Source organism: Triticum urartu, chromosome 5A (assembly GCF_056163025.1).
Source record: "Triticum urartu cultivar PI428250 chromosome 5A, HENAU_Tu73, whole genome shotgun sequence".
NCBI classification, from domain to species: Eukaryota; Viridiplantae; Streptophyta; class Magnoliopsida; order Poales; family Poaceae; genus Triticum; species Triticum urartu.
In genome coordinates this window covers 231,487,641-231,503,164 of record NC_141877.1, presented here as the reverse complement: position 1 = coordinate 231,503,164, position 15,524 = coordinate 231,487,641, and the positions used below count along the sequence as shown (strand labels likewise).

Below are 15,524 nucleotides of genomic sequence, written 5' to 3'. Positions count from 1 at the left end.
TATTTGAAGTGGGCGGCGCCGAAGTATGGCGCATAGCCGGATCAGGTATCCCAAGAATGTTCTTTGGAATGGTTTTATATTGAAGACGTTCCCCTTCCGGACCCAGTTCAGCGTGGACTCCCTGAATTTTCCAGTGCTCCTTTGAAGAAGTGCCTCAATTGGCGCCCTCGGAGTCCCAAAGAAGAAGAAAGTGCGGAAGTGAAGAGGTTGGTCAGCAAGGTCAGATTACTTGCTCATTCCGAATTTTCGATAATCGAAGTCATGGCCATTGCGATAAAGTGATGTATCCATCCCCTCCAGTCCAGAGTGACCCCTTTATGGTGTTACAACGGAGAGGACGACGTGTATCGTTATAGGCGCAAGGGCCTGGATACCCCAACCGAACTAGCCATCATCCTGTCCGATCTTTATAAGGGGGAGAAAGAAGACTTCGTCCATTTAAATTGCCGGGGAGGTTTCTCCATGTATAACCCCATCGAATGGGTTAGTTTTTGATTATCAGCACTGTTCTATCTCGTTATCGAGGTATGCTAATCAAATTATTCTGGTTGTCTTAAAGCAGACATGGAGGAAGGTGATCGAAAATATTCACTGCCCCTCCCCACAGCCAGAAGATTATGCTCGCCACGAAGACCCCGGGTTCTGTGAGGATCCAGATATATTCATAGAGTTTGATGATGGAATATTTTATCAAGCGAGCCTTGATGGCTCGGAGGTGGCTATTATGGCCGACTACCCACACCCTTTCCCTTTCTCCATTGTAAGTACTCGGAAAACTTCCTCAGAAAAGGAGTCCCTACTTGCCTCTCACATCACACTGCATTGTGATTTATAGGATCGGCGCTCATCGAGCCGCACTCCATCGAGAGTGGCCTCTAGGAGGGCAGCATCTACGCAGGGCAAGCGTTCAAAACGAAAGGAAACCGGGAGCGTTGTCGAGCCTCCTCCCTCTTCAAAGAGGTATGTCCTTTGGCATGTGCCTAGGCATGAGATCAGATTGTTATATTTCTCCTCCTATCTTATTACAGGAGGGGCACACGGCAAACCATGTCCAAACGCCCTGCTAGCCGAGCATAAGCTAATCCGGAGTGATTCTTCGTTACACTTTGAGGGATAATCATATGATCCAACTATGTTAGCATTGTTGAGAGATTGCACTAGCGAAAGTACGGACCCTAGGCCTTGTTTTTAAGCATTGCAATACCGTTTTTGTGCCCGTTTACTATTTACTACCTTGTTGTTTTTATTTATTCAGATTATAAAAATATATTTCTACCATCCATATTACACTTTTATCACCATCTCTTTGCCGAACTAGTGCACCTATACAATTTGCCATTGAATTGGGTGTGTTGGGGACACAAGAGATTTCTTGTATTTAGTTGCAGGGTTGTTTGAGAGAGACCATCTTCATCCTACACCTCCCACAGATTGATAAACCTTGGGTCATCCACTTGAGGGAAAATTACTACTGCCCTACAAAACTCTGCACTTCGAGGCCCAACACGTTCCTACAAGAATAAAGTTGTGTAGTAGACATCAGACCCCTGTAGTGCTTTTCTTGTATAGTTCACCCTCATGAACTTTTTAGGCTTTAGAGCGGCGAACAATGCGGTGGCCCTCGTTTTGATCATCAGGAAGCTCCTGCCTATTAAGATAGGCCAAGAAGGCTACGGTCCATGGAGCGATAACAACCATGACCTCATGAGGCAGAGGGTGTTAATTCGGTTTCCGAACCCCCGATGATATCTGTATTGTGTTTGGCTGATGGGGGCGTGATCAGGTCGACATTGGCGTCTCTGCTCTCGTCCTGCCATACTACAGATGGCTTGAAGAGCCTTTCCACAAAGGTATTAGGCGGGACGGGGTCGCGCTTGGCGCCTATTCGCGCGAGTATGTCCGCTGCCTGATTATTGTCTTGAGCGGCATGATGAAATTCAAGCCCCTCGAACCGAGCCGGAATTTTTAATACGGCGTTTCGATATACCATCATTTTTGGGTCTTTTGCATCGAGCTCTCCATTTACCTAGGATATTGCAAGGTTTGAGACACCACGCACCTCTAGGCATTGTATGCCCATGAAGACAGCCATGCGGAGGCCATGTAGAAGGCCTCGTATTTGGCTGCGTTATTGGAGTCTGTATACATGATTTGCAGCATGTAGTGGACTGTGTCCCCCGTAGGGGATGTCAAGATGACACCAGCCCCCAGTCCGGCTAGCATTTTGGAGCCGTCGAAGTACATGACCAGTTGGAGTATGAACTGTATTCTTTAGGGAGCTCGGCTTCCGTCCACTCGGTGATGAAGTCGGCCAGCACCTGAGATTTAATAGCTCGGCGCCGCTTGTATGTTATTTCAAATGGTAAGAGCTCAATGACCCATTTAGCTATATGGCCGATGGCATCCCTGTTGTTTATAATGTCGTTGAGTGGTACTTCGGATGCTACCGTGATCGAGCACTCTTGAAAATAGTGCTGGAGTTTTGGGGATGCCATAAAGACCACGTAAGCTATCTTTTAGTAGTGAGGATATCGGGATTTGCATGGTGTAAGGACCTCCGATACGTAATACACTGGTTTCTAGATGAGGAATTTATGTCCCTCTTCCCCTCACTCAACGACGAGTACAACGCTCACTACCTGGTGAGTTGTGGATATATAAAGCAACATAGGCTCGCCAACACTTGGGGCGGCTAGGACTGGGTTGCCTACTAATAAGGTTTTTATTTTTTCCAATCCGGCTGTAGCCGCATCCGTCCACTCAAAGTTATCGGTGCGTCTAAGCAGTCTATAAAGTGGTAATGCTTTTTCTCCTGATCTAGTGTTGACGAAGCCCCCCGTCCAACCGAGGTCACGTGGTATGTCAGTACACCAAGTTGTCGATACTTCCCAACCCGGATCATTTTCCTGTGCACAAAAAACAGTGCAAACCGGAGATAATAGTAATAATAATAATTAAAAAAAACGTTGCATAATAAATAATTTATGCAAAGTGAGTAATAAAAGAAATATGGCCTGGCGCCGAAGTCAATGTCGATGCAGGGCGTCGGCATGATGCGGTAAAGGTGTGGCAAAGCCTGAATTCACAGGTCGGTCCGAGTTCCGGAAGCGGCGTTCGCCGGACTATGTACGGAAACTGACCGAACCACCATGCGACCGTCGTTAATGCGGCCACCATTTGATAGACCTGCGTTCATATGATGGACAAAACCAGAGTAATAATTCCTTGGGAAAAATGAACCCAAACAAGCAAAAAATACTAGGATTAATAGCACCTGGTTTATCTGCTGTAACAATCTGGAGAAAGGTTACTCCCAAAATTAGGGCTCGATCCGCACACCCATTGCCTGATGGGTGATGAAGCGGTGGCATGGCGATTCTATTAAAGGTTGGCTCGCCGAGGAAAAGCCCGTGGTCCAGCTAATGTGATGAAGCTGGTCGGCTGGTAACGCCGAAGTCTCCGAAGTAAGTTGATGAAGAGATGGTGAAGCCCTCGGTCTAGCCGAGGAGACGGAGCAGGTCGGTAAGGAGAAGTTGCAACTGCCGTGTCAGCCGAGGTGTTGAAGCAGTTCGGCGTGATGGACATCGGCTTGAAGAAGCAACAGTGCGGCCCTGCCGATGCAGGTCGTGACGTGGTCGATGCCGGCTTGATGAAGTGACCGTGCGGCGATGCCGGTATGCCCGCTCCGTGTAATCCATGGGGCGGCGATGTTGGTGATGATTTATCCTTCGCGATGTCGGACTCTTGTTCGGCTTGCCGAGATGATGATCCGAAGAAGTTTAGCTCGGCTCAAAAGGCGATGACGTGTCTAGCGCAGGTCGGCAGCCATGGAGCAGTATTGCCGGACTGGTTTGACACCAGCATGATAGTCAAGATTACCTCAGAGGAGGCTTAAAATTTTATGGGCACATGTTTAAAAATAGTGCACAATACCCTAGGAGCAAATTCCTTTAAGAAGGTTGTCCCATATCACGTTCATAAAGAAACATGAATTCGGGTCGGATCCGTATTCGCGCAGAAAACAGATCCAAAAATTGGTCCACTCATTGGAAGGTTCCCGGAGTTTGAACCATCGGATCAAGCTGAATTTGGAGGGGTGGTAGATATGGGAATTCTGCAGTATATGAACGGTTGGATCTTCCAAAGGACCTCCGAGATGGGCTCTGGAAGCCACGCCCTAAACTCATTCAGATTCTCGTCCAGATTTGACAGGGCTCCGGTATATCGTAGATCGTCGGAGATTCCTCCATCCGAACTCGACGAAATTTTGCATGGTTGTTGTAGACTCAATTCCGCACAATTCCACCAAAGGGATCGTCAAAGGGATGCTCTAAGAGGTGGTGGCAGAGGATACAAGTTCGCCGTTCGGAAAAAACAGCACGGTCGCCCGAGGGCAATGTTGACGTTTAGCCCCCGAGCTCCATGGGTGATTCCTCCATGATCTTGATAGAAATCGGAGTTGATGTTGATGAAGGCCCTCGTCCGAACATGACAATAGGAGATGGAGCACGGTCCTCGGTCGAGCCAAGGTGACCAGTCGAGCCAGTGACGAAGAAGCCGGTGTCGCAGTTGACCTGCGGGCGAGCCATTGATCCTTTTGCCGATCACACAGCGGAACTCTCAATGAAAGCACCAATGTCGGTGTCAAAACCGGCGGATCTCGGGTAGGGGGTCCTGAACTGTGCGTTTAGGATCGATGGTAACAGGAGGCAGGGGACACGATGTTTACCCAGGTTCGGGCCCTCTTGATGGAGGTAAAACCGTACGTCCTGCTTGATTGATATTGATGATATGAGTATTACAAGAGTTGATATACCACAAGATCGGAGAGGCTAAACCGTAGAAGCTAGCCTATGGTATGATTGTTGTATATGATCTATCGACTAGCCTGGCCTCGGTTTATATAATGCACCAGAGGCCTGGGATAACAAGAGTCGTAGCCGAATACGCTGGTGGGGAGAAGTCCTTGTCTTGATCGCCAAGTCTTGTGGAATCTTCCTTATATGCGGCAGCTGTCCGAACTGACCCATGAGTATACGGCCATGGGGGTCCTCGGCCCAATCTAACAGATCGGGAGACGACGCGGTGAGTACCCATCGGGGCATCGTAGAAACATATACCACAAGCTTCAATAGTAAATACCACCGGCTCGAAAACAGAGCATGGTTGAGAAAACAAAGGATACAATTTACCAAAGGCTTTATGTATTAGGGAAGGAATTTCCCGAGGTTTTCGTAAACGAAGGTCACTGTCGCATGATAAATTCAGCAAAGGATCTGATGGTCCATAACAGAGCTGATGTGAGCATCGGTACCCAACCAGAATAAGAAGGGATGCAAGGAGATCAGACTATAGAAACAACTGACTAATTCAAAGCTGAAATGCAAAGGTATTATGATCTTCAAATCAAGGGATCAGAAGCAAACACTCTAATCAAGGATGGATAAGTTGAGTAGGCTTAGGGGTAAAATCGATGGCAATTTGATTTGTCGAGATCCAGCTCATGTTTAAAATGACGTTTGAGTCGGAAGGATAAATTCCAGGGAACAACTGATGATTGTGTGCATTCAGACACATGTTGAATCAAAAGGATCAGAATGACAATCACAAAGGTTTTTAAAGTAAATTGCTAGACCAATGGAATTAACCTGAACGCAAGTATGCATGAATTCCAAGAACAGCAGGCTGTTTAGGATTTTCGAAAGATCAAATAGTATTTCGAAGTCTTTTGCGGAACACAAGAACAACTGGGAACGAGTGGATACTCGATAAGTCCGAGGAATTATCCGTAGGGGTATTTCTGCGACATGGAACTACAAGGCAGTGGTACAAGGGATTCTTAAAAGTCAGAGAGCAATTCGATGCATCTTGTAACAACAAGAGAAACTCAGTGTAATTGTATGAACAACAAGTGTATGTCGTTATCCATATGGATATAAGGGTAGTAGGGAAATGAAAAGGCAGAGGGCACAAGGGTTTCGGGAATGATCGAAGAGTATCTTCAAAATCTTCTGGTGTAGTAGGCGATCATCTGTGATAAGGGGCTCTCCGGAAGGAAGTAGTTACGAGAACCTAGAGTTAGAGTTAGCAAAATCTTTTAACCGGAATAGAAGAGAGATCAGAGTCCCAGAGTATAGATGAGGAATAAAAGATCCTAATACCACCCAATGGCGACGTGGGCCCATGGCCGCACAGCCAAGTTAGTAAAACAATTTTCATCAACTAGACTCAACTTCGGCCAAGGAGTTTGGAAGGGGATTCCTACAGGCAGTCGGCTCTGATACCAACTTGTGACGCCCCCTATTTGACCGTACACGAATCATACACGCAAATGTGTACGATCAAGAACAAGGACTCACGGAAAGATATCACAACACAACTCTACAAATAAAATAAGTCATACAAGCATCATATTACAAGCTAGGGGCCTCGAGGGCTCGAATACAAGAGCTCGATCATAGACGAGTCAGCGGAAACAACAATATCTGAGTACAGACATAAGTTAAACAAGTTTGCCTTAAGAAGGCTAGCACAAACGGGGATACAAATCGAAAGAGACACAGGCCTCCTGCCTGGGATCCTCCTAAACTACTCCTGATCGTCGTCAGCGGCCTGCACGTACTAGTAGGCACCTCCAGTGTAGTAGGAGTCGTCGTCAATGGTGGCGTCTTGCTCCTGGACTCCATCGTCTGGTCGCAGCAATCGGGTATAGGAAGGGGGAAAGGGGGAGCAAGGCAACCGTGAGTATTCATCCAAATTACTCGCAAGTAAGGAGCTACACTACATATGCATGCATTGGTATCAAATGAAAAAGGGGTAGCATATGTGGACTGAACTGCAGAGTGCCAGAATAAGAGGGGGATAGCTAGTCCTGTCGAAGACTACGCTTCTCGTAACCTCCATCTTGCAGCAGAAGAAGAGAGCAGATGGTAAGTTCACCAAGTATCATCGCATAGCATAATCCTACCCGATGATCCTCCTCCCGTCGCCCTGTGAAAGTGCGATCACCGGTTGTATCTGGCACTTGAAAGGGTGTGTTTTATTAAGTATCCGGTTCTTGTTGTCATAAGGTCAAGGTACAACTCCGAGTCGTCCTTTTACCGAGGGACACGGCTATTCGAATAGATAAACTTCCCTGCAGGGGTGCACCACATTTCCCAACACGCTCGATCCCCTTTATCCGGACACACTTCTCTCAGTCATGCCCGGCCTCAAAAGATCAACACGTCGCAGCCCTACCTAGGCACAACAGAGAGGTCAGCACGTCGGTCTAAATCCTATGGCACAGGGGTCTGGGCCTATCGCCCATTGCACACCTGCACGTTGTGTATGCGGCCGACGAGCAGACCTAGCCTCCCTTATACAAGAGCAGGCGTTCCAGTCCAACCCGGCGTGCGCCGCTCAGTCGCTGACATCACGAAGGCTTTGACTGATACCACGACATCGAGTGCCCATAACTGTTCCCACGTAGTTGGTTAGTGCATATAGGCCAGTGGCCAGACTCAGATCAAATACCCAGATCTCGTTAGGTGTGTTATTTTGAAATAACCACGGACGTCGACCAGGGCCAGGCCCACGTCTCTCCTAGGTGGTCTCAACCTACCCTGTCGCTCCGCCACAAAGATCCACTCAGAGGGTCGTCGGGACAAACGTCCTTCGGACCCAATCCGTGAATCACTCGCGGGTACTCTACGAGCCGACCCGACTTTACTCATCACAGGTATCATATAATATGTATATAAGTATACACCCGTGATCACCTCCCAAGTGATCACGGCCCGATAGTATAGCATGGCAGACGGACAAGAATGTAGGGCCACTGATGATAAACTAGCATCCTATACTAATGTAACACCCTCGATGCGGCTATAGCTCCCACGTGTCGAGGCACGACTTAGAGACATAACCGCATTGAAAGCAATGTCGCAAGTCAGGCAATCATTACAACATCCCATGTAATACATAATAAAAGGGGGAGATAACATAGTTGGCTTACACTCGCCACGTCACATCAGAGTACATAAATAACATCCATCAAGCAAACACTCATGGCCCGACTACGGCGCCAAAATAGAAAAGAACCCAACATGCGACAAGGCCCTGAATCAAACCCCAACTAGGCACCACTACTGATTATCGGGAAAGGAAACATAATAACGCTGAGAGTCCTCGTCGAACTCCCACTTGAGCTCGTACTCGTCACCTGGAGCGGAATCACCTGGACCTGCATCTGGAATTATAGTATCTGTGAGCCACAGGGACTCAGCAATCTCACACCCACGCGATCAAGACTATTTAAGCTTATAGGAATGGATGAGGCAAATATATGTGGAGCTGCAGCAAGCGACTAGCATATATGGTGGCTATCTTATACGCAAAAGAGAGCGAGAAGAGAACGCAAGCACGAGCGAGAAGCTATAAGGAACAACCTGGGCAAACATAACTCCAACACTGTGTCCACTTCCCGGACTCCGCCGAGAAGAGGCCATCACGGCAACACACACGGTTGATTCATTTTAATTAATTAAGGTTTAAGTTATCTACAACCGGACATTAACAAATTCCCATCTGCCCATAACCGTGGGCACGGCTTTCGAAAGTTCAATCCCTGCAGGGGGTCCCAACTTAGCCCATGACAAGCTCTCACGGTCAACGAAGGAATAGACCTCCACCCGAGTCACACCGATCAGACTCGGTAACCCGGTACAACAAGACAGTTCGACAGGTTAAAACAAGACCAGCAACACCGCCCGAATGTGCCGACAAATCCCGATAGGAGCTGCACATATCTCTTTCTCAGGGCACACTCAGATGAGACATCCTACGAGTAAAACCAACCTTCAAGTTGCCCCGAGGTGGCCCCGCAGTCTACTCGGTCGGACCAACACCCAGAGGGAGCACTGGCCCGTGGGGGGCTAAAATAAGATGACCCTTGAGTCTGCAGAACCCAAGGGAAAGAAAAGGGTAGGTGGCAAATGGTAAAACCAATATTGGGCATTGCTGGAAAAGCTTTAATCAAGGCGAAATATCAAGGGGTTCCCATTATAACCCAACCGCGTAAGGAACGCAAAATCCGGGAACATAACACCGATATGACGGAAACTAGGGCGGCAAGAGTGGAACAAAACACTAGGCGAGAGGCCGAGCCTTCCACCCTTTACCAAGTATATAGATGCATTAAGATAACATAGCAATATAATGATATCCCAACAAGTAAATAAATGTTCCAACAAGGAACGGCTCCAACCTTCACCTGCAACTAACAACGCTATAAGAGGGGCTGAGCAAAGCGGTAACATAGCCAATCAACGGTTTGCTAGGACATGGTGGGTTAGAGGTTTGACATGGCAATTGGGAGGCTGACAAGCAAAAGGTAGGCATCGTAGCATTGGCATAGCAAGAACGAGCAAACTAGCATAGCAAAGATAGTAGTGATTTCGAGGGTATGATCATCTTGCCTGCACAGTTGTCAAAGTTGACTGGATCCTCACAAGCAAACTCAACGGGCTCCTCGGTAGCGAACTCGTCTCCCGGCTCTACCCAACAAGACAAACAAGCAACAAGGATACAATCAACCACGTGCAAGACCAAGCAATATGATGAAATGATGACATGCTATGCGGGATGCGATGCGGGATGCAAAATGCAAAATGTGACAGGAAATGCATGAACCTGGCCTCAACTTGGAATTCCAAGGGTGCCACTAGATAGAGGGGATGAAATCGCTTGAAAACGGTATAAAGATCATTGGAATCGGAGCTACTGTTTGGAAATGGCGAGCGTTTTAAGATATGACACCGGTCTGCGATTTACAGCAAGTAGGCATCTAAATGCAACGAAATGAACATGCTACAGCCACCAAACATGAAAACAAAATACATGGCAGTGATGTACACAAGATGCTTAACAAAACACTAGCACTGAGCCATAGGCAAATTCATCCATTAAGAGGTTCAACCAAGCATGGCAAAAACGCAAACGCAAAACAGATTCCAGACTTAGTGAAATTAACACTAGCCTGAAATTTCAGATCACGAAGCCCTCTTCGGAGCAGCAAAATGCATGATAGAAAACCTGAACCTGACAAGTAAGAACATGGCATGGAGCTACTCAACAAGCTTAACAAAACACCCAAAGGGACCTGGGGCCAAAAGGGTTCACAAAATACTCTACCGAGCATACGAACATAGCTCGAACACAATCAGTTTTTAGACTTAGTGAAAACTGAGACATGCTGAAATATAACCCACGAAGGCATGTAAACGAGCTCGATGCACTCACTACGGTGCAAGTCATGGCAAGGAAAGCATATATCCAGCAAGAAGGCACAATATTCTAGCTACACATGGCAAGAACAAAGGCATAGCATGCATGGATCACTAACAATAGCACCGGCAAAATCGCAAACGAGTTGACGATCTGCCCAGATTAACAACGAAGCAAAAGTTGAGCTCGATTGAGTCAACCTAGAGCACTCCATATATGTAAACAAAGACATGGATGGATAGATCATAACATAAATATCAAAACTCACTTACTGATCATCCTCAAAAGAGGCACGGATCACTAGGAAACAAGCTGGACATATAGCATCATGAACTAAAATATCCCAGACTTAGTGAAAATCACTAAGTCCCTGAAATCTGCAATCTCAGGTACCTCTCTTCGCAAGCTTGCACAAGACAACACACACATCCTAAAAATGCATGGGTGGCACCTCTGGAAAGAAGACAAAATGCTTAACAATTCATCCCAAAGGGGCACAGGCATATCATGCACGAATTAAACATGGCAAAAATGACAAAAGTGCATGATGAACTAACGGATCTGCAATTTAACTCACGAAGCCTCCTTCTAACAGCATTTTGGGCAACAAGATGACCTCAAATGCAAATGATGCAATGGAATAAAATGATGTACATGTCGAGACGAAGATTTTGATTTATCATATGCCCAAAACGGAGCTACGGTTGCGGAGATACAAGCAGTCAAAGGTAGCACGAAAATTAGGGTTTCGGGGGAGAGGAGTCAACCCAGATCTAGATCCAGCGGCACGGATTACGAGGCGGCCGGGGCACTGTAGCGGCACGGCTGCCGAGGTTCGCCGGGAATGGTGGGGACGGCGGCCGGAGCAGCGGGGAAGGCCGGGCCCGGAGGAGAGGACGGCGGCCGGAGGTGGAGCGGCGTCCTGCGGCGGCGCGGGCCACCGGAGGAGGTCGAGGCGGCGGGGCCCGGCGCGGTGGCGCCGGCCGGCGACGGCGGCAGCGCGCGGCCGGGGACGAGCGGCGGCGGGGCGCCGGCGACGAGAAAGAAAAGCGGCGGGGCGCTGGCGCGAGGCGGCGGGGGAGATGGGCCACGGGGGCCGGGCGCGGGCCAGGCGGGCCGGCGGCGATGCGGTCCCGCCCCGGGGACAGGTGGCGGCGAATGGTTGGCTGGCGGCGGCGGGGCGGACGGTGTCCGGTCGGATCCGGACACGTCCGTCGGTGGGGGGGGGGGGTTGATCTGCTTTTTTTTAGGAGGAGGACGGGGAGGAAGACGAGATCCGAAAATGGGGGACCTTTAAATAGGCATAAGTGGAGATAGGAGAGTCCAAATGAGGTGTGGTTTTCGCTCACGCGATCGTGATCGAACGCTCTAGGACATGGAGCAGAGTTTGGTGGGTTTTGGACAAATTTGGGGGGTGTTGGGCTGCAACACACACAAGGCCTTTTCGGTCCCTCGGTTAACCGTTGGAGTATCAAACGAAGTCCAAATGATACGAAACTTGACAGGCGGTCTACCGGTAGTAAACCAAGGCCGCATGACAAGTCTCGGTCCAATCCGGAAATGTTTGAATCCCACACATGAAAGAAAGCTAGAAATGGCCACCGGAGGAGAACGAAGCGCCGGAATGCAAAACGGACAACGGGGAAAATGCTCGAATGCATGAGATGAGCATGTATGCAAATGCAATGCACGTGATGACATGATATGCGATGCACGAAAAACGAGAACAACACAGGGAGACAAAGACCCGAACCCGAGAAATAAATATAACTTAGCGCCGGAGACGGCAAGAGTTGGATACAAATATGGAAAGTATATCTGGGGCGTTACAACTAAGCATTTAGGATTGCAGGTAAGGTATCAATAACTGTAGCAACAATGACAGGCTATGCATCAGGATAGGATTAACGGAAAGCAGTAACATGCTACACTACTCTAATGCAAGCAGTAGAGAGAAGAGTAGGCGATATCTGGTGATCAAGGGGGGGGCTTGCCTGGTTGCTCTGGCAAGAAAGAGGGGTCGTCAACAGCGTAGTCGATCGGGGCACCAGCAGCGACGTCAGTCTCATAGTCTACCGGAGAGAAAAGGGGGAAGAAACAATGAATATGATGCAAATAGATGCATAATGATGCATGACATGACAAGTAGTGGTGCAAGGTGTGCCCTAACGCGGTATAAGGTGATACCGGTGAAGGGGGGAACATCCAGGAAATTATCCCCGGTGTTTTGTGTTTTCGGACAGATGAATCGGAGGGAGAAAGTTGCGTGTTCTTTATGCTAGGAATGTGTGGCGGATGAACGGGCTGCGTATTCGTATTCGTCTCGTCGTTCTGAGCAACTTTCATGTACAAAGTTTTTCCATCCAAGTTACGAATTATTTTATATTGATTTTCTAAGATTTAATCATTTTCTGAAATTACAGTTATATTAATAAATCAAAAACATTTAAACAGAAAAGGCTAGGTGCACCCGGTGCAGTGCACCCAGCAGTGCTCAGAGGGACTGACTGGTGGGGCCAGTCAAGTGCCCAGCCAGCAGTTGACTGGTCCATGTTGACTGGTCAACTGTTAGGAAGGGTCCCACATGTCAGTGTCACATGTATATTAAAGAGTTGTTTGCATTTAAACTAATTAGTGGTGGGGGTCCAGTGTGAGTGGGTAGTTAGTCTAGTTAATTAACCAATTAACTAATCATTTAATTAATTATCTTATTAATTATTTTCTTTCCTCTTTTTTATGACTAATCAAAACAAGGGGGGTCCCACTGGTAAGTGGCCCTGGCCGGCCCCACAGGTGGTTGGACGAGGACCGTGCTTGAGCACACAAGGGCACGTCGGTGGCCTCGGCGCTGGCCAGAGGAGGAATGAGCGCGGGGGGGGGGGGGGGGGGGGGAGGGAAGCAGGGCACACAGAAGCGGGGGCAAGGTCCAGGACGGCGGCGGCCTTGGCGAGCGTGGCCAGGTGCCGCGAGGCGCAGGCGGCGGCGGGCTTCGGCGGCCACGGGCAGCTGAAAGCGGAGCGGACGGGGGCGGCGGTGCGCGTGGGCGCGGGCCAGTGCCGGCCAGGGGGCACATGCAGCGGAGGGGGTGGGCGCCGCCGGCCGAGGCGGACGCAGCCGCGACCGTTGGGGCGCGCGGGCGGGGGGAGGGGGCTGCGGTGGCCTCCAGCGATGTGCTAGGCGAGCGAGGCAGCCAGTGCAGCAGCGGGCCGCGGTGGTAGGAGCGAGCGGCGGCAGGAGGAGAAGGAGGGCGAGGGTGCGCGGTCTCGGGCGGGGTCAGCGCGGTCTGACGCAGGTAGCAGCAGGCAGCAGCGACTAGAGTAGTAAGCAGCAGCAGTAGCAACCGACAGGCAGCAGCGACAGAGAGCAATGGTGGTGGCACAAAGAACATGGGACATCAGCAACAGCAGCGGGCGAGCAAGGCACGGCCTGGGCAGGCGATGGTGCGCGCGGGCGCGGGCGGATGCAGCGAGTACGGCCACGGCGTGCGGTTGTGGACAGGCACGCGACGAGCTTTGGCCATGGCATCCGGAGCTCATGGAGGCAACGCTACGTGGGTAAAGCGGGGAGGGGAAGAGGGGCGATGGACGCGGGGCTCACCACGTAGGCACATGGAGGCCCTTTGGCTGAACGGGAGCGCAGACGGGCGCGGATCGACTGCGACGAGCTCGATGACCGAAGGTTGAAGACGGGGCTGAAGCCGATGCCGCGGTACTCCTCGAGCTCGAGGTGGTGATGCAGGTGGCGAAGAAGGGCGTGGCGCAGGTGGTGGATAATCTCCCAGAGCTTGCAGAGCCCGGTGGCTGCGGAATCAACGGGCGCACAACGATGGCTCTCTCGGAGAAGCTCGAGATCGAGAGAAAACGGCATGGGGAAGAGGAGTGCGAGGGGACAGGGTTCACAGGGGAACGAGGGCGACCTTATCTGCGCCGGGGAGCCATGGGATGGACGCCGCGTGGTCATCCGCGGCCATGGACGGAGCGCGTGCGTCCACGGTGCTCCTGATGAGCAGTAGGAAGGAGGAGATGGCGAGCTAGGCTGGGTTGTGAGGTTTCTAGATGGGCCAAGTGCCCAGTAGGTTAGGTTAGTTATTTTTTTGTTATTTCTTTTCTTTCACTATTTTAAATTTAGTGTGTATAATAAAAGAATTTAGTTTGCTTATGAAACCTAGCACATAAATATTAGACTATGTAATGACCTAGCACAAAAAAATTCAAATACATTTGAATAGTATAAGTATTTGTTTATTTTTAAAAGGTTAAATTAAATGTTGTTAGTCACTGTTTTAATTATTTTAGCTGCATATAAACATTCCCAGAAATGTTGGTTGATGTTTGTTAAGTATTTGATGAATATTTACAACCTTTTGAACATTTTTAAAACACTGTTTTATGAAACTATAATTCGACTTGTTATTTGAATTCGGATTTCACTACAAAAAAAGACACATCCGTGACATTTTGGACCGAACGAATTTTTTTCTGTCATACATATGACACTTCTATGACGATAATTGTGACAAAACCCGGTATCATCATAGGTGTGGTGGGCTCCTACTTCTATGACAAAAAATCATGACAGAAAATGGCTTCTCGTCCTGGGCGGGCCGGAGACGCAGCTGCATGACATTCTTTGGGTCGTCCATGACGGAAAAAACCATGGTAGAAGCGAGGGGGAGGAAAATTTCGGAGAGTTCCCGGTTACGGTGGGAGGTCAGGGGCCGAGCGATGCGCGTTTCTCTCGTACACGTACGCGCGTGTGTGCGAGGCGTTGGCTCTAACTGAACCCGAGCGAGGCGTTGGGCTCTAACTGAACCCGAGCGATTGCACTGCAGGCTACGCGTTACTGAAACCGAGCGATCGATCGATGGCTGTTAACTGAACCCGATCGAGCGATTCCTTAGCTACTACTGCTAACTGAAGCCGATCGATGGGATGAGCAGTGAGCGTTGCGCGGGGGGGTGGATGAACAGTGAGCGGTGGCGTTGCCTCTGGATGAATAGGACCCCGTGGTGTGGTGGAGGGCTGGATGAACAGTTGACGGTGGAGGGGTGTCCGTGGAGGGGTGGATGAACAGGACCCCGTGGTGTGGAGGGCTGGATGAACAGTAGACGGTGGAGGGGTGGTTGAACAGGACCCCGTGGTGTGGAGGGCCGGATGAACAGTAGACGGTGGAGGGGTGGTTGAACAGGACCCCGTGATGTGGAGGGCTGGATGAACAGTAGACGGTGGAGGGGTGGTTGAACAGTAGCCGGTCGAGTA

The 15,524-nt window shown here is 49.6% G+C and overlaps 1 long non-coding RNA gene across 1 annotated transcript; it reads right to left on the bottom strand.

Moving 5' to 3' along the window:
• Positions 1–7,963: 7,963 nt before the first annotated feature.
• LOC147970889 (uncharacterized) lies at positions 7,964–14,324 on the bottom strand. Its single transcript, XR_015604362.1, has 4 exons — positions 13,864–14,324; positions 12,261–12,338; positions 9,459–9,536; positions 7,964–8,230 (listed from the first exon to the last, which is right to left on the bottom strand). It is a non-coding gene; the product is annotated as an uncharacterized LOC147970889 (long non-coding RNA).
• Between the last annotated feature and the right edge of the window lie 1,200 nt (positions 14,325–15,524).